Below are 19,630 nucleotides of genomic sequence, written 5' to 3' on the forward strand. Positions count from 1 at the left end.
CTTGCAAGCTCCCCGAGCACTCTGTGTTCAGGTGAACCAGAAGTAAACAATTACACAACAGAGGGCAGAGCCTGTGACATGGAGGAAGTTGGGGTACCGGTTACCGGGGCACCTCGCAGAGATGGGTGGGGGAACAGCCAACCAGGTTTGGCGGGCGGGAAGCACATCGGCTTGCCCAGGTAACAAGAGGGTACGCACCGGAAGGGAAGAGGCCCCGGGCTGGGGTGGGAACAAACGCTTACCCGGAAGCAAATGTGTGGACACCGGAAGTGAAAGGTCACCCGGCCGGGTGGGAACCGGCTGGTTACCCGGGAGTGAGTGGGCACCAGAAGCGAAAAGGGCCATCCAGTTGGGTTAAAGCAGACGCTTACCCAAGGAGTGCGTGGCAACCGGTGGTAAAAGGTTACCTGGTCGGGCTGGAAGCAGAAGCTTGCCCGGAGTGAAAGGAAAGGGTGCGTCCACAAAGGATGGGTTACCTGGGCAAAGATAGCTGCACTGAATGTAGGGCACAGTGCAGAGCGGATGGTGTAAGAACACAGGCTCGCCAGAGAAATAATGGTGTGTAAAGGATCGCTTGTAAGTTGGAAATGCCTAATAAACTGCGGCCTCAATTCTTCCATAAACAGAAACTTGTGTGGTCTGAATTTATTGGGTTTCGGTGGGTGCGACCATGTGGGGGGTGCCTCTGGTGTGCCCCTTGGTTCGGCCCCCCACGGGGAGGGGGATAGTGGCTGGACCGGGGGTCTCAGTGGAGGCCACCCCCGGGAACCAGAGCCCGAACACCAATGGAGAGGATTGGCGGGAGATAAGGGAAGGGAGACAAGGAAGGAGAAAGAGCGGGCCCACCAGATAATAGGGCTGGGCCAGCGTAGTCGTAAATCTAGGGTTAGGAATGTGGTAGGGAGATAGGGGTATTTAAAGGTGGGCCCCGGGCACAAGGCCCTCTTTCTCCGGGGAATTTTGTCAAGAGAAGACCCGCCCACCCACCCGCTGAGGAACAAGATTTCAGTGGGGGGCCTGGAAAAGGAGGTGAGATTTGTCGCAGAGGCATAGTGGACTTGCAAGAGGTTCTTTGGTTCGGAAGAAGGGACAGCAGGCGGTACGTACAAAGCAATCCAAGAGTAGTACAAAAAGCAGGTTGCGAAGTGGGCACAGACCGCAAACGGGCCGTCAGGACCCAGGGGGTCACTGGCAAGCTCCCCGAGCTCTCTGTGTTCAGGTGAACCGGAAGTAAACAATTACACAACAGAGGGCAGAGCCTGTGCCATGGAGGAAGTTGGGGTACCGGTTCCCGGGGCACCTCGCAGAGATGGGTGGGGGAACAGCCAACCAGGTTTAGCGGGCGGAAAGCACATCGGCTTGCCCAGGTAACAAGAGGGTACGCACCGGAAGGGAAGAGGCCCCGGGCTGGGGTGGGAACAAACGCTTACCCGGCAGGAAATGTGTGGACACCGGAAGTGAAAGGTCACCCGGCCGGGTGGGAACCGGCTTATTACCCGGGAGTGAGTGGGCACCAGAAGCGAAAAGGACCATCCAGTTGGGTTAAAGCAGACGCTTACCCAAGGAGTGCGTGGCAACCGTGGGTAAAAGGTTACCGACTCGGGCTGGAAGCAGAAGCTTGCCTGGAGAGAAAGGAAAGGGTGTGTCCCGGGGAGGGGGTTACCTTGGCAAGGATGGCTGCACTGAATGTAGGGCACAGTGCAGAGCAAATGGGGTTAAGGACGTGATAGGTCACTGTAAGAAATGGGGTTACCAAATCTCCAGGGGGATAGCACGGTACCAAGCGGGCAGGCCAAACTTCGGAGGACATGTGAAGCACTCACGCAGTACCCACAGACGACACACCAGGCACACCACAAAAGAGGCAGGACACCAGTTTGAGTTGGAAAATTAGTAAGTAGTTTAGTATCTCCAACCTGCAAGGCAAAAATGCATCAACAGTGGTATCACAACGCGGCGCCAACTGGCACCAGAGCCAAGTGTATCAGGGGGGATTATTTACATAGTAAGTATGGGCTGAGTCTGTAAGTCCATGGCTGAAATAAAGAAGGTGATTAAATTTGTCATTAAACCTGGGGTCACTATGGCGGGGCCAACTCAGGCTCTCATCCTTAGCAGTATAACTCCAACCCGACCCCTGTAAAGGAAAACTTCATGACATCCCAGTAAATCCCAACAGACAGAAGCCCCTGTAATAAAGCAGCAGGTTTTCTCATAAACATGGGATGTAAACCGGGGCCTGGAATGACACGTCAGGCCAGCACAGGGGCAGGACACCTACATTGGTGTCTCCTGTGAACAGAACATAAATCACCCAGCATTAACATCAGGTAGGGGCCTTACTCATGGACCTGGAATGCCTGTAATGAAACAGCAAGGCTTCCTCTACCATAAACCTAGGGGTATCAAACATCAGGCAGAGCAGGCCTAAACATTTCAGGGAACATCAGGCAACAGGTAAAACTGTGCATTTCATTAGGCATATCACCTGGCTATGCGTATCAAACCTTTCCCTGGGCATCAATTATCATTCACAACAGGGGGTACTCTTAGGATAGTCTCGGCCCACACTTAACCGGGGGTATCAATCCTTGGCATGAGCAGGTAACGTTCCGTAGGCAACCCTATGCACCCCTATACTTCTAGGCTCCCTTAGACATTTCCTTCATCAGGCTTCCGTAATAACTGGGGACCTCAGGGCAACCCATACAGCAGGGACCTATATCTTCAATGGGGGGGATGATGCTCTCCACCCCAAAATATTCAATGAGGGCAATCCTGAGTTATCTGGTGGGGCAGTTAGGCGCAGGAAAGTCAGGGCAGTTCAACACTCCTGGAGCCCAAGTTGCAGATGCCCTCTGCCAGACGGGGCATCTGATAAGGTAAAACAGTCCCTGGGGGTGGGCACCGGCAATGTACCCCGTTGCCCCCCCCTCCACCAACTTAAGACAGGCCCCACTCATCCGGAATTTCTGCGAGTGTGGGGGCTCCTCTGCTGCAGCTCCGGATGTTCTGGACCGGGGCTCTCCCGATTTCTGGGAGCCCCGCAACACCTTCTGCCAACTTCACCCCGGCCCTTCTTCCTCACGGGGGCCCGGGGTTTACAAACTGCCTCTGGGACCCCTCTGGGCCTTAGTCCTTCTCCCGCAGGCCTGAGGGGACTTCCACGCTGGACTGGGGGGGGGGGGTTGGGGCAGGCACCGATCACGTGCCTCGATGCCCCCTCCTCTCTCGCAGCGGCCTCCTCACTCTGGGGCGGGGCACTCACCGGCGGTGTGAGCGCCTGGCGTCTTGCTTTACCCTGGCCCTTCTTCCTCACAGGGGCCCGGGGTTTCTAAACGGCATCGGTGAGGCCACCGGGGACGAGCGCGGTGACTTGGCCCGTGCGGGGGACGCCTGCTTGGCTTTCCTCCTTCCTCCCACGGGGCTCCCTCGACCTCCCGGGAGCCCCGCAACGCTGTTGGGTTGCTTCTTCTGTGGCGGCGGGGCTGGCACCGACAGTGTGCCCCGGCCCCGGCTTTTCCACCGGCCCCTCACTCCGGGGCACAGACCGGCGGGGTGGGCTCCCGCTCCGGTCACTCACAATCGGGGCTCCCCCTTGACCACGGGTGCCCCGCCCCGGTACTTCACCCGGGTCCCCCTCCCTCACGGGGACCCAGGGCTTCGGGTCGGCTCCTCTTTTCTGGCTGCCGGCCGGCAGCCAATCCCTGCGCGGCCTTTCCGGGCCCGGCCGCGCAGACCAATCCGTGTGCGGCGTTGGTGGGGGCGGGCCGATGCCGCGGCCGGGCCCCCATCACGTGATGGGGTGAGGGAGGTTTCAGGGCCTAGCGCTGCCCTCTCTTCACTTCGGCGGCCCTCTCCTGGCACCGGGGGCCGCCGCAACGGTGCCCACAGCAGTGGGGGGGTCCCTCAAACGCCGGGCCGCGGCGGTGAGATCGGCGGCAACGAGGCGCAATCTTCAAGCAGCGCCGCAGTCTCCTCGGCGGCAGTAAGGGGTAGGCTCCCTTTTAATTAATTATTTATATGGCACTATTCTCCTCAGAAAAAGGGCACTTTTCACACACAGCGCTATGCAGGACACAGTTCGAGTTTCTAGCGCTTCACAGGTAGTGCCTCACAGCGTCAGAGCTTCCACAGGGGGCCACAGCTTCCTTGGGGGAATCAACCTCCCCAAACCAGCGCTATTGCAGCACAGCACCTGGCAGCACACCTCACAGGGGGCGAACAGTTCCTCCAGGCAGCCCAGGGGCACACTCCTCACCTCCTGGGCACTTCTTCACGCAGTGCTGGCGTGGTACCCGGTCCAAACATCATCAGTGACCTGGGTAGGGGCCCTCCCTGGTCAGAGCCCGGGGGACAGCAGAGGGGAGGGTTTTAGGGGTGCAGGGCCCAGCTCACAGGCCCATGTGGCGGTAGCACCTCGCAGCAGGTCCCCTCACTTTCTTGTCCCATCTCTGACCGACCCTCTGGTGGCACATCCCCCTTACTTATACCCTCCTCCCAGGCAGTGCCAGAACCTTCTAGAATTTTGGCAAAGCTGGCCTAAACTGGCTCAAGGGGAGGGGTTGAGCACCCTGGGTGCCAGGCTTTCCCTCCAAAATCTAGGGGTGGCTGGGTAATATTATCTAGACCGCTGACCTATGGCAGTCCAGTGGCAAAACCCATTGCCATGGCATCCATTTTAAACATAGTACATTTTAGTCAGGTGCATTTCTAAAATGGGGGAAATTTACAAGTGCTCACACCATTACATGACATTACATTTTAACACAGGGCAACTCCTACCACACATGGCCTATACAGGTTTATTGCCATGGGGGAGACATCCTAGACAAGGGGGTCAAAAGCGAAATATTTGGGGGGAAAAGGCCAAGTCCAACAGTCACCTTGGCAAAGATAGCTGCACTGAATGTAGGGCACAGTGCAGAGCGGATGGTGTAAGGACACAGGCTTGCCGGACAAAATATATAAATAAATAATGGTGTGTAAAGTATCGCTTGTAAGTTGGAAATGCCTAATAAACTGCGGCCTCAATTCTTCCATAAACAGAAACTTGTGTGGTCTGAATTTATTGGGTTTCGGGGGGTGCGACCATGTGGAGGGTGCCTCTGCTGATACTCCTGCTTTTAAACAAACGCCTGTGTCGCCTGTACTGATGAATCGGGTGTTTGCCGCAGAGGCTTCTGGGTATGCAAATGATTGTGCCTGGGCACGCCCCCTCCAGTGCTAGCAAGGCTCCTGCAGCAGCCCCATGGGGACTTGTGCTCTGGGTCCAGGGGGTGGAGAGTCTCAAAATCTAGCAATAAAGGGAATGTGTGAAGCTAATTTAATAGTGACAAAAAGTGACACTAAAAGTCCCACCAGAAGTAATCCTGCTGAAATAAACAAAACAAGCATTGGCATAGCCAATAGGTCTTGCCTTTGGGAACTAATAAGTGTTAAGGCAGAGATATTGAGTTTGTGTTTTGTTTTTAAGCTGTGTTGTGCAGAAGTCTGCAGTATGCGGACATGTTATAATAAAGAAGTGTGAGAAGCATTTTTGTTACTTATAATGTATAGCGTACAACAAAATGACGATGATAAAAAACTATTAATTAGAAGTAATGATTTGTGGGGTTTTTTATGTTTGAATGCTGGCAACTTGTATCTGCCTGTTCTATTTGTTGCTTTTTATGGTGTTTATTGTGAAAGGAGTGGGTATAAATAACAGGAGAGGGAAGGTTAGTTAGTTAGTTAAAGAGAGTGATAGATTTAGTGAGTTAATTAGTGAGAGATAGTTAGTGAGAAATTGAGAGTTAGTAAGAGTGATACAATTAGTGAGAGAGTTAGTTAGTGAGAGTGAGAGAATTAGTGAGTGACTTAGTGAGAGAGCGTTATTGAGTTAGTGAGAGAGAGTGAGATTTAGTGAGAGTGAGAGAGTTAGCGAGTGACTTAGTGAGAGAGAGTTATTGAGTTAGTGAGAGAAAGTGAGATTTAGTTAGTGAGAGAGTTAGCGAGTGAGTTATTGAGAGTGAGCTAGTTATGCTCACCAATTGTAAGTGAAATTGAAATGTCAGAACTTCATTGCTCCGGTTTACTCCACCCAGGAGTAAAGAAATGAACAACAAATCTGGATTGGACCTAACAAGCCTTGGCAACAGCAAACCACGCAAGATGACAAGATTGGTTTCGGTGCAGACCAGCAAGGTCTGAGGAACTCAGCCTTTGGGGGGGAGTCAGGGCACGTCTGGGGCAACCAGGGAAGCCGTAGAAACAAAGTAGAGTCCTTTGTGGGGACCCACTAGCCAACGGACTAGGGATCACGAAGGCACCTTGAGCGAAATGCTGAAAGCGGGCCCACGGAACACTTGTGGAGTGTAGGCCCAGAATCTTCAAGGCAAAAGGTGCTCAGGGCTTGGACTACAAGTAGCCCAATGCACAACTTCAGGAAAGCTCGGGAAGTAGATCGATTAGCAAATGTGCAGGATGTCCAGGAGTTCCGGTCCCATGTCTCTCGTGATAGCTACAGGTCTCAGCTTTGCTGGGGACTCGTGTCAGCCTCGGAGATGTCTGAAGTCTGTGTTCTGTGTCGCAGATCCTTTGGGATCCATCAGGAGCCTTGAAAATGCAGACTGGCAAGATGCTTCTTTGGTGACTGTTTGAACAGGGGAGTCACTCTGTTAGACGGACCGGGAGGGTCGGCCGAGGACAAGAGGAGAGGTCTCCGGGAAGAGCCGTCTCCAGCGATCGTACAGATGAGTAACTTCCCCCCCACAGAGGTACACCACACAGAGATAAGGTTTAACGTTCTTTATAAGCAATCTTTAAGTACGGTGGAATGGTACAAGGAGGTCTGGACTCAGGGGTCCCCTCGGTTCTAGTCTCTTGGCTTGGGAAAAGGGGTAGCGGGACAGTCTTGTTACCAATCTGGTAGATGCGATGATAAGATGGATAGCTCCCAATCCTCGAGCTCGGCGTTCTAGATGATCGGGCCGCGGCGGAGCCAGCAGGTCCCGAGATGATCGATGATAGCGACGGTCCGCGGCGGAGCCAGCAGGTCCCGGTGAAGGTGGTAGTTACAAACGGTCCGCGGCCACGCCAGCAGGTCCCGACGAGGATGAAGGTTTCAGAAGGTTGCGGCAGCGCCAGCAGGCAAGACAGTAGTTCGCAAGGCAGGGCTACGGCAGCGCCAGTAGTCCGTCAAGGATGAGTTCTTCACTGCGTCTCTCGACTCCAGGATACAACTGCCTTCCTGCTCTGGAGCTGCCCCAGTTATAGGTCTGGCGCCCTTTGATGTCCGGACCCTCGCACTTGGAGGTCGGGAGGTCCGGGATGAAAGAGTCCAGACACCCAGCAGGGGGGTGGAGCCAGCGCCTGGGGGAGCTGGGGGCGATCGGCACCTGGCGGGGGAGAGCCATCGACACTTCTTTCTCCCATTGACCTGCCAAGTGGTCCGTTCACCTCCTGGGTGGATGGTGGTGCCGGGATGTCGGGGCCTGGCCAGGCCCAGGGTTAGGGTCGATCGGAGGTCACGCGGCCTTGTGGTGCAGTGTCCAAGATGGCGGCCAGGCCGGCCGAGGGGACCGGTAGTGATTCGGGCCCATGATGCAGAGATGACCGGGGGCAGGAGTCCCGTATGAGACGGGGAGCGGGTGGTTTCTGTGGGTAACACCTGGAGGGCCGGGCTCGGGCCTTGTCATGCGGGGAGGGAGCAAGCCCTTCACGTGGCCTGTCCAACATGCGTCCCTCCCAGCTGAAGGCGGGGAGAGTCACCCATCCGCTTGGGGACTCTCCTCGTCGAGGCGGAAAAGCGTGACAGGCCATCCGCGTTGGCGTGGTCTTGCCCAGGTCGATGTTCCACAGTGAAGTCCATCCCCTGCAGGGAGATGGACCAACGCAATAGTTTTGGATTTTCCACCCGCATCTGCATTAGCCACTGCAGGGGCCGATGATCCGTCTGCACCCGGAAGTGGGTACCGAAGAGCCCACACCACTGCGAAGGCCTCCCTCTCGATGGTGCTCCAGCGTTGCTCCAGGGCCAGGAGACGTCTGCTGATGAAAGCCACTGGTTGGTCAAGTCCTTCGGGGTTCAACTGGGAAAGGACTGCCCCAATGCCATGGTCGGAGGCATCCGTTTGGACGATGAATTCCCGACTGTAGTCTGGGGCCTGGAGCACAGGGGCGGAGCACATGGCGGCCTTCAGCTTCTCGAAGGCCTCTTGACAGTCTGGGGTCCAGTTGACCTTCTTTGGGTGGTTTTTGGATGTGGGTTCCGTGAGGGGCCCCACAATGCTGCCATAGTCCCTCACGAACCGCCGGTAGTAGCCTGTGAGTCCCAAGAAGGCGGGGACCTCGGTCTGGGTGATGGGGGGCTGCCAAGACTGGATGGCAGCGATCTTGAGTTGTAGAGGGGCCACCAGACCGCTTCCCACCTGGTGTCCGAGATAGGTTACGGACCCCTGGCCAATTTGGCATTTGCTGGCCTTGATCGTGAGGCCGGCTCGTTGGAGGGCCTGCAGAACCTCTCGGAGGTGGTTGAGGTGGTCGGACCAGTGGCAGGGCAGGGGCAGTACGTTTCTCCCACAGGCAGTGTCCTTCGCGTTGAAGTCGCTCTACCCATGCTCATATAGAACTGTGGTCACTGCATCGTTAGCGAGTCGAAGGAAATGACAGAGCTACATATTAGGGGGGCTCCTGGCAAAAAAATCGGGGGTGTGTTGTGGTGAGGGAGGACCTGGGTCCAAACAACTGAGGTAGCAGGGTGTGTAAAAGAATGAGTTTGGTATATGGTCCAACAAATGAATGAATTTAAGTATTCCATTGATCGCTTTGTATACTTAGTAATAGAAATGGTAGTATTCAAACATACCAATACGAAAAGAGTCTCTGATTTAAGTACTAGGATTTCACTAAGATTTACCATCCCTGCAAAAAGATGTTTTTGTGGTTGTTTTCATAGCCTCAAGGGTAGTTATTTTCAAACAAAGGTGCATGGATTGCATGACAGGTGGTGGTGTGGGATTACTAGCTGTGGCGGAATGCGACTGCACCGCTGGGCTTGGGGAGAGGGGCAAGGCTCATGCCGGGGGTTTGGGGTGGGAGGTGTTGGGAGAATGATGAGCCCCTAACACCCTCTGCCCCCTTCCTCAGCACGCCTCCATCAATGCCGGGGAGGGGGGGAGTACCAGGGTGGCATGAATTTGGTAAAGGGTCATTGAGGAGGATAGCGCGTTCTTGATAGGTCACACGCTGAGAAGTAGTCCACATGTGTTTGGGGTAACAACGTAGGGAAGGTACGGCGCACAAGGGTTGTGAATAAGAGATTAGGTACTGGTGGTATATTACAGTGGGAGTATGCTACCATCAATAGATACGCCCGGGGCTCATCACTAGGGGGGTGCCTGTAAAGGGACAACGGCAAAAAATGTGCCTGCACGGTTAACAAGGGCGTGTGCGACGAAGTCCGGGCACAGGTGGAGCGAATAAGAGGGCTAATATGTTGGTTCAATTTGGATTATAAGTAAAGGATCAGTGCATTCGGACGGAGAAAGGGGTCAGTAGTGGTGGAGATCGCGGACTGGAAATATATATATATATATATATATCACATAACTCCCCTCCAAACAAGAAAGGGCAGAGGCCAGAGGGGATTTCAAAGAAAAGCCGGCTTTATTAGGCAGACAAAGCAATGCAATGGTGGCGTATGCATTTCGGCGTTAGGCCTTCCTCAGCGCCTTGCATCGCGTGGACCGCCTTCACTTGAATAGTCCCATTCCTGTGCCTTGTTAAAGTTAAAAAGTCTGGTTGCTCCTCCCCCTAGCTGACTTGGCTCACCTGTTGGTTACCGTGGCAACATGGCTTTGAACGGACTCCAACTCCCAGAATGCACAGAGTGAGTGCATCTGGGTCAGCGGTGTAGGGGATGTTTGGTAGACTCACAGGAGCAGAAACCAGTTGGTGCAGGAGGGAAGTAAGGCTGTGCACCGAAATCTGCCAAAGTTCACCAGCTCCTCCTTGGGTCCCCTCGGTCCGCTGCTGCCTCGAAGTCCAGGTAGGCAATGTAGGTGGGGACAGCCGTAGGCTACAGCGTCCTGTTGGAGGTTACATACCTTGCTCCACCCGTGCTGTCCTGAGCTGGGAGGCCGACACTGGAGCTCTCGGTACCCCGAGCAATACCATCGCTGAGCCCAGCGAAGATGTGCCAGTGAATATCTCCAGGTCGCTTGCTGCTGCGGGGCCATCTGCAATGCTCCTCTGGCTGGAGCATAATACATCACATAACTCCCCTCCAAACAAGAAGCGAAAAATGTCAATGGTATGGCTAAATACTTGTACTTCCAAAACAAAAAAGGCACCAATATGAGATGTCTAGTCGAGATTGCTGGTACAAGTTAGTTTGAGGCTAATTACGATGCAGGAGAGAGTATGAATAGATAATTATGCAAAAGAAAGACACAGGGACGGGAGAAACGTATAATTTGCACATAATACTATAGAAGGTATATGGGAAAGCCTGAAAGGTTCCAGGTTTATACAACAGAAGAAATTTCGCATGGATGGAGTGTCAAGTTAACAATGTGGTTATCAATAAGGCCAAACACGATAGCTGAGTAAATGTTAAGCAAGAAAAAAGTTTTCTCTACAGGTTCTTCAATGTTCACATGTTAGGGAAGTTAAAAAAAAAAGGCATGCAGCACGGAGACAATTAGCTACTACGGGTGAAAAGTGTGAACAGCTGAAGTATGATTTAATTGGTAGAGAAATGAGTTAATTCGGACCACACAACATCGCCTTTTCATTAAGCCGTATAAAAGAGATCAAATGAGCAGGTAACACTGAATAACCGTATATAGCATACAGGTGGATGGCCAGCATTGCTCAGTTAGGCTCCTGGCTGGGTACAGGTAACAGGCGGGAGTCCTTCATTAGAATGCATCCTAACTCAGAAATATGGGATGCCAGAAGCAAGGGAAAGATTGTGTGGACATCGGGCAAGAAGTAAAAAAATATATATATATAATGCTTAAGCGGTATATGAAAGTCATTCCTAAGAGATTATTAGTCACCATTGCTGTGTTTTTTTTCTACTTCACAGCGCAGAGCGGTGTTGGGCGATCAAGTACTGTGACCTTTCCAGGGCTACCGACACAGCTGGTGGCAATAAAGGGGGAATTCAGCATTGCTTTAAAACAGTCAAGAGTGCACTGCTTAAAGACTAAATAATGGCGCCACTAGTCAACAAATTCTAATGTTGTGATTATTGACTTCCTAGGAAATAACTTCCCATCTATAGGAAGGGGCACATTTTTAAAGGGGGTAGGTTTAGGTAGCATCAAGCACACCCTGATTAATTTGCGGCAGCCGCACTATTACAGAGCAGATGGTGTGTACCTATCGGACACGGGAACAAATGTCCTGCTACGGAATATGCTAGCAGCATTGAATGCAAGGGGCTGTTGGTAGTTTGTAAGAATGGGGCCGCAGTAATGGCATGGGGGGGGGCCTCGCGGGCAGCGATAGCTTCCAGCAAGGCATGGCGGTGCTTACAAAGCGATCCAAGAATAGTACAAAAAGCAGGTTGCGAAGCGGGCACAGACCGCAAACGGGCCGTCAGGACCCAGGGGGTCACTTGCAAGCTCCCCGAGCACTCTGTGTTCAGGTGAACCAGAAGTAAACAATTACACAACAGAGGGCAGAGCCTGTGACATGGAGGAAGTTGGGGTACCGGTTACCGGGGCACCTCGCAGAGATGGGTGGGGGAACAGCCAACCAGGTTTGGCAGGCGGGAAGCACATCGGCTTGCCCAGGTAACAAGAGGGTACGCACCGGAAGGGAAGAGGCCCCGGGCTGGGGTGGGAACAAACGCTTACCCGGAAGCAAATGTGTGGACACCGGAAGTGAAAGGTCACCCGGCCGGGTGGGAACCGGCTGGTTACCCGGGAGTGAGTGGGCACCAGAAGCGAAAAGGGCCATCCAGTTGGGTTAAAGCAGACGCTTACCCAAGGAGTGCGTGGCAACCGGTGGTAAAAGGTTACCTGGTCGGGCTGGAAGCAGAAGCTTGCCCGGAGTGAAAGGAAAGGGTGCGTCCACAAAGGATGGGTTACCTGGGCAAAGATAGCTGCACTGAATGTAGGGCACAGTGCAGAGCGGATGGTGTAAGAACACAGGCTCGCCAGAGAAATAATGGTGTGTAAAGGATCGCTTGTAAGTTGGAAATGCCTAATAAACTGCGGCCTCAATTCTTCCATAAACAGAAACTTGTGTGGTCTGAATTTATTGGGTTTCGGTGGGTGCGACCATGTGGGGGGTGCCTCTGGTGTGCCCCTTGGTTCGGCCCCCCACGGGGAGGGGGATAGTGGCTGGACCGGGGGTCTCAGTGGAGGCCACCCCCGGGAACCAGAGCCCGAACACCAATGGAGAGGATTGGCGGGAGATAAGGGAAGGGAGACAAGGAAGGAGAAAGAGCGGGCCCACCAGATAATAGGGCTGGGCCAGCGTAGTCGTAAATCTAGGGTTAGGAATGTGGTAGGGAGATAGGGGTATTTAAAGGTGGGCCCCGGGCACAAGGCCCTCTTTCTCCGGGGAATTTTGTCAAGAGAAGACCCGCCCACCCACCCGCTGAGGAACAAGATTTCAGTGGGGGGCCTGGAAAAGGAGGTGAGATTTGTCGCAGAGGCATAGTGGACTTGCAAGAGGTTCTTTGGTTCGGAAGAAGGGACAGCAGGCGGTACGTACAAAGCAATCCAAGAGTAGTACAAAAAGCAGGTTGCGAAGTGGGCACAGACCGCAAACGGGCCGTCAGGACCCAGGGGGTCACTGGCAAGCTCCCCGAGCTCTCTGTGTTCAGGTGAACCGGAAGTAAACAATTACACAACAGAGGGCAGAGCCTGTGCCATGGAGGAAGTTGGGGTACCGGTTCCCGGGGCACCTCGCAGAGATGGGTGGGGGAACAGCCAACCAGGTTTAGCGGGCGGAAAGCACATCGGCTTGCCCAGGTAACAAGAGGGTACGCACCGGAAGGGAAGAGGCCCCGGGCTGGGGTGGGAACAAACGCTTACCCGGCAGGAAATGTGTGGACACCGGAAGTGAAAGGTCACCCGGCCGGGTGGGAACCGGCTTATTACCCGGGAGTGAGTGGGCACCAGAAGCGAAAAGGACCATCCAGTTGGGTTAAAGCAGACGCTTACCCAAGGAGTGCGTGGCAACCGTGGGTAAAAGGTTACCGACTCGGGCTGGAAGCAGAAGCTTGCCTGGAGAGAAAGGAAAGGGTGTGTCCCGGGGAGGGGGTTACCTTGGCAAGGATGGCTGCACTGAATGTAGGGCACAGTGCAGAGCAAATGGGGTTAAGGACGTGATAGGTCACTGTAAGAAATGGGGTTACCAAATCTCCAGGGGGATAGCACGGTACCAAGCGGGCAGGCCAAACTTCGGAGGACATGTGAAGCACTCACGCAGTACCCACAGACGACACACCAGGCACACCACAAAAGAGGCAGGACACCAGTTTGAGTTGGAAAATTAGTAAGTAGTTTAGTATCTCCAACCTGCAAGGCAAAAATGCATCAACAGTGGTATCACAACGCGGCGCCAACTGGCACCAGAGCCAAGTGTATCAGGGGGGATTATTTACATAGTAAGTATGGGCTGAGTCTGTAAGTCCATGGCTGAAATAAAGAAGGTGATTAAATTTGTCATTAAACCTGGGGTCACTATGGCGGGGCCAACTCAGGCTCTCATCCTTAGCAGTATAACTCCAACCCGACCCCTGTAAAGGAAAACTTCATGACATCCCAGTAAATCCCAACAGACAGAAGCCCCTGTAATAAAGCAGCAGGTTTTCTCATAAACATGGGATGTAAACCGGGGCCTGGAATGACACGTCAGGCCAGCACAGGGGCAGGACACCTACATTGGTGTCTCCTGTGAACAGAACATAAATCACCCAGCATTAACATCAGGTAGGGGCCTTACTCATGGACCTGGAATGCCTGTAATGAAACAGCAAGGCTTCCTCTACCATAAACCTAGGGGTATCAAACATCAGGCAGAGCAGGCCTAAACATTTCAGGGAACATCAGGCAACAGGTAAAACTGTGCATTTCATTAGGCATATCACCTGGCTATGCGTATCAAACCTTTCCCTGGGCATCAATTATCATTCACAACAGGGGGTACTCTTAGGATAGTCTCGGCCCACACTTAACCGGGGGTATCAATCCTTGGCATGAGCAGGTAACGTTCCGTAGGCAACCCTATGCACCCCTATACTTCTAGGCTCCCTTAGACATTTCCTTCATCAGGCTTCCGTAATAACTGGGGACCTCAGGGCAACCCATACAGCAGGGACCTATATCTTCAATGGGGGGGATGATGCTCTCCACCCCAAAATATTCAATGAGGGCAATCCTGAGTTATCTGGTGGGGCAGTTAGGCGCAGGAAAGTCAGGGCAGTTCAACACTCCTGGAGCCCAAGTTGCAGATGCCCTCTGCCAGACGGGGCATCTGATAAGGTAAAACAGTCCCTGGGGGTGGGCACCGGCAATGTACCCCGTTGCCCCCCCCTCCACCAACTTAAGACAGGCCCCACTCATCCGGAATTTCTGCGAGTGTGGGGGCTCCTCTGCTGCAGCTCCGGATGTTCTGGACCGGGGCTCTCCCGATTTCTGGGAGCCCCGCAACACCTTCTGCCAACTTCACCCCGGCCCTTCTTCCTCACGGGGGCCCGGGGTTTACAAACTGCCTCTGGGACCCCTCTGGGCCTTAGTCCTTCTCCCGCAGGCCTGAGGGGACTTCCACGCTGGACTGGGGGGGGGGGGTTGGGGCAGGCACCGATCACGTGCCTCGATGCCCCCTCCTCTCTCGCAGCGGCCTCCTCACTCTGGGGCGGGGCACTCACCGGCGGTGTGAGCGCCTGGCGTCTTGCTTTACCCTGGCCCTTCTTCCTCACAGGGGCCCGGGGTTTCTAAACGGCATCGGTGAGGCCACCGGGGACGAGCGCGGTGACTTGGCCCGTGCGGGGGACGCCTGCTTGGCTTTCCTCCTTCCTCCCACGGGGCTCCCTCGACCTCCCGGGAGCCCCGCAACGCTGTTGGGTTGCTTCTTCTGTGGCGGCGGGGCTGGCACCGACAGTGTGCCCCGGCCCCGGCTTTTCCACCGGCCCCTCACTCCGGGGCACAGACCGGCGGGGTGGGCTCCCGCTCCGGTCACTCACAATCGGGGCTCCCCCTTGACCACGGGTGCCCCGCCCCGGTACTTCACCCGGGTCCCCCTCCCTCACGGGGACCCAGGGCTTCGGGTCGGCTCCTCTTTTCTGGCTGCCGGCCGGCAGCCAATCCCTGCGCGGCCTTTCCGGGCCCGGCCGCGCAGACCAATCCGTGTGCGGCGTTGGTGGGGGCGGGCCGATGCCGCGGCCGGGCCCCCATCACGTGATGGGGTGAGGGAGGTTTCAGGGCCTAGCGCTGCCCTCTCTTCACTTCGGCGGCCCTCTCCTGGCACCGGGGGCCGCCGCAACGGTGCCCACAGCAGTGGGGGGGTCCCTCAAACGCCGGGCCGCGGCGGTGAGATCGGCGGCAACGAGGCGCAATCTTCAAGCAGCGCCGCAGTCTCCTCGGCGGCAGTAAGGGGTAGGCTCCCTTTTAATTAATTATTTATATGGCACTATTCTCCTCAGAAAAAGGGCACTTTTCACACACAGCGCTATGCAGGACACAGTTCGAGTTTCTAGCGCTTCACAGGTAGTGCCTCACAGCGTCAGAGCTTCCACAGGGGGCCACAGCTTCCTTGGGGGAATCAACCTCCCCAAACCAGCGCTATTGCAGCACAGCACCTGGCAGCACACCTCACAGGGGGCGAACAGTTCCTCCAGGCAGCCCAGGGGCACACTCCTCACCTCCTGGGCACTTCTTCACGCAGTGCTGGCGTGGTACCCGGTCCAAACATCATCAGTGACCTGGGTAGGGGCCCTCCCTGGTCAGAGCCCGGGGGACAGCAGAGGGGAGGGTTTTAGGGGTGCAGGGCCCAGCTCACAGGCCCATGTGGCGGTAGCACCTCGCAGCAGGTCCCCTCACTTTCTTGTCCCATCTCTGACCGACCCTCTGGTGGCACATCCCCCTTACTTATACCCTCCTCCCAGGCAGTGCCAGAACCTTCTAGAATTTTGGCAAAGCTGGCCTAAACTGGCTCAAGGGGAGGGGTTGAGCACCCTGGGTGCCAGGCTTTCCCTCCAAAATCTAGGGGTGGCTGGGTAATATTATCTAGACCGCTGACCTATGGCAGTCCAGTGGCAAAACCCATTGCCATGGCATCCATTTTAAACATAGTACATTTTAGTCAGGTGCATTTCTAAAATGGGGGAAATTTACAAGTGCTCACACCATTACATGACATTACATTTTAACACAGGGCAACTCCTACCACACATGGCCTATACAGGTTTATTGCCATGGGGGAGACATCCTAGACAAGGGGGTCAAAAGCGAAATATTTGGGGGGAAAAGGCCAAGTCCAACAGTCACCTTGGCAAAGATAGCTGCACTGAATGTAGGGCACAGTGCAGAGCGGATGGTGTAAGGACACAGGCTTGCCGGACAAAATATATAAATAAATAATGGTGTGTAAAGTATCGCTTGTAAGTTGGAAATGCCTAATAAACTGCGGCCTCAATTCTTCCATAAACAGAAACTTGTGTGGTCTGAATTTATTGGGTTTCGGGGGGTGCGACCATGTGGAGGGTGCCTCTGCTGATACTCCTGCTTTTAAACAAACGCCTGTGTCGCCTGTACTGATGAATCGGGTGTTTGCCGCAGAGGCTTCTGGGTATGCAAATGATTGTGCCTGGGCACGCCCCCTCCAGTGCTAGCAAGGCTCCTGCAGCAGCCCCATGGGGACTTGTGCTCTGGGTCCAGGGGGTGGAGAGTCTCAAAATCTAGCAATAAAGGGAATGTGTGAAGCTAATTTAATAGTGACAAAAAGTGACACTAAAAGTCCCACCAGAAGTAATCCTGCTGAAATAAACAAAACAAGCATTGGCATAGCCAATAGGTCTTGCCTTTGGGAACTAATAAGTGTTAAGGCAGAGATATTGAGTTTGTGTTTTGTTTTTAAGCTGTGTTGTGCAGAAGTCTGCAGTATGCGGACATGTTATAATAAAGAAGTGTGAGAAGCATTTTTGTTACTTATAATGTATAGCGTACAACAAAATGACGATGATAAAAAACTATTAATTAGAAGTAATGATTTGTGGGGTTTTTTATGTTTGAATGCTGGCAACTTGTATCTGCCTGTTCTATTTGTTGCTTTTTATGGTGTTTATTGTGAAAGGAGTGGGTATAAATAACAGGAGAGGGAAGGTTAGTTAGTTAGTTAAAGAGAGTGATAGATTTAGTGAGTTAATTAGTGAGAGATAGTTAGTGAGAAATTGAGAGTTAGTAAGAGTGATACAATTAGTGAGAGAGTTAGTTAGTGAGAGTGAGAGAATTAGTGAGTGACTTAGTGAGAGAGCGTTATTGAGTTAGTGAGAGAGAGTGAGATTTAGTGAGAGTGAGAGAGTTAGCGAGTGACTTAGTGAGAGAGAGTTATTGAGTTAGTGAGAGAAAGTGAGATTTAGTTAGTGAGAGAGTTAGCGAGTGAGTTATTGAGAGTGAGCTAGTTATGCTCACCAATTGTAAGTGAAATTGAAATGTCAGAACTTCATTGCTCCGGTTTACTCCACCCAGGAGTAAAGAAATGAACAACAAATCTGGATTGGACCTAACAAGCCTTGGCAACAGCAAACCACGCAAGATGACAAGATTGGTTTCGGTGCAGACCAGCAAGGTCTGAGGAACTCAGCCTTTGGGGGGGAGTCAGGGCACGTCTGGGGCAACCAGGGAAGCCGTAGAAACAAAGTAGAGTCCTTTGTGGGGACCCACTAGCCAACGGACTAGGGATCACGAAGGCACCTTGAGCGAAATGCTGAAAGCGGGCCCACGGAACACTTGTGGAGTGTAGGCCCAGAATCTTCAAGGCAAAAGGTGCTCAGGGCTTGGACTACAAGTAGCCCAATGCACAACTTCAGGAAAGCTCGGGAAGTAGATCGATTAGCAAATGTGCAGGATGTCCAGGAGTTCCGGTCCCATGTCTCTCGTGATAGCTACAGGTCTCAGCTTTGCTGGGGACTCGTGTCAGCCTCGGAGATGTCTGAAGTCTGTGTTCTGTGTCGCAGATCCTTTGGGATCCATCAGGAGCCTTGAAAATGCAGACTGGCAAGATGCTTCTTTGGTGACTGTTTGAACAGGGGAGTCACTCTGTTAGACGGACCGGGAGGGTCGGCCGAGGACAAGAGGAGAGGTCTCCGGGAAGAGCCGTCTCCAGCGATCGTACAGATGAGTAACTTCCCCCCCACAGAGGTACACCACACAGAGATAAGGTTTAACGTTCTTTATAAGCAATCTTTAAGTACGGTGGAATGGTACAAGGAGGTCTGGACTCAGGGGTCCCCTCGGTTCTAGTCTCTTGGCTTGGGAAAAGGGGTAGCGGGACAGTCTTGTTACCAATCTGGTAGATGCGATGATAAGATGGATAGCTCCCAATCCTCGAGCTCGGCGTTCTAGATGATCGGGCCGCGGCGGAGCCAGCAGGTCCCGAGATGATCGATGATAGCGACGGTCCGCGGCGGAGCCAGCAGGTCCCGGTGAAGGTGGTAGTTACAAACGGTCCGCGGCCACGCCAGCAGGTCCCGACGAGGATGAAGGTTTCAGAAGGTTGCGGCAGCGCCAGCAGGCAAGACAGTAGTTCGCAAGGCAGGGCTACGGCAGCGCCAGTAGTCCGTCAAGGATGAGTTCTTCACTGCGTCTCTCGACTCCAGGATACAACTGCCTTCCTGCTCTGGAGCTGCCCCAGTTATAGGTCTGGCGCCCTTTGATGTCCGGACCCTCGCACTTGGAGGTCGGGAGGTCCGGGATGAAAGAGTCCAGACACCCAGCAGGGGGGTGGAGCCAGCGCCTGGGGGAGCTGGGGGCGATCGGCACCTGGCGGGGGAGAGCCATCGACACTTCTTTCTCCCATTGACCTGCCAAGTGGTCCGTTCACCTCCTGGGTGGATGGTGGTGCCGGGATGTCGGGGCCTGGCCAGGCCCAGGGTTAGGGTCGATCGGAGGTCACGCGGCCTTGTGGTGCAGTGTCCAAGATGGCGGCCAGGCCGGCCGAGGGGACCGGTAGTGATTCGGGCCCATGATGCAGAGATGACCGGGGGCAGGAGTCCCGTATGAGACGGGGAGCGGGTGGTTTCTGTGGGTAACACCTGGAGGGCCGGGCTCGGGCCTTGTCATGCGGGGAGGGAGCAAGCCCTTCACGTGGCCTGTCCAACATGCGTCCCTCCCAGCTGAAGGCGGGGAGAGTCACCCATCCGCTTGGGGACTCTCCTCGTCGAGGCGGAAAAGCGTGACAGGCCATCCGCGTTGGCGTGGTCTTGCCCAGGTCGATGTTCCACAGTGAAGTCCATCCCCTGCAGGGAGATGGACCAACGCAATAGTTTTGGATTTTCCACCCGCATCTGCATTAGCCACTGCAGGGGCCGATGATCCGTCTGCACCCGGAAGTGGGTACCGAAGAGCCCACACCACTGCGAAGGCCTCCCTCTCGATGGTGCTCCAGCGTTGCTCCAGGGCCAGGA

The sequence above is a fragment of the Lissotriton vulgaris genome, unplaced genomic scaffold (assembly GCF_964263255.1).
Source record: "Lissotriton vulgaris unplaced genomic scaffold, aLisVul1.2 SCAFFOLD_2469, whole genome shotgun sequence".
Taxonomy (NCBI): domain Eukaryota; kingdom Metazoa; phylum Chordata; class Amphibia; order Caudata; family Salamandridae; genus Lissotriton; species Lissotriton vulgaris.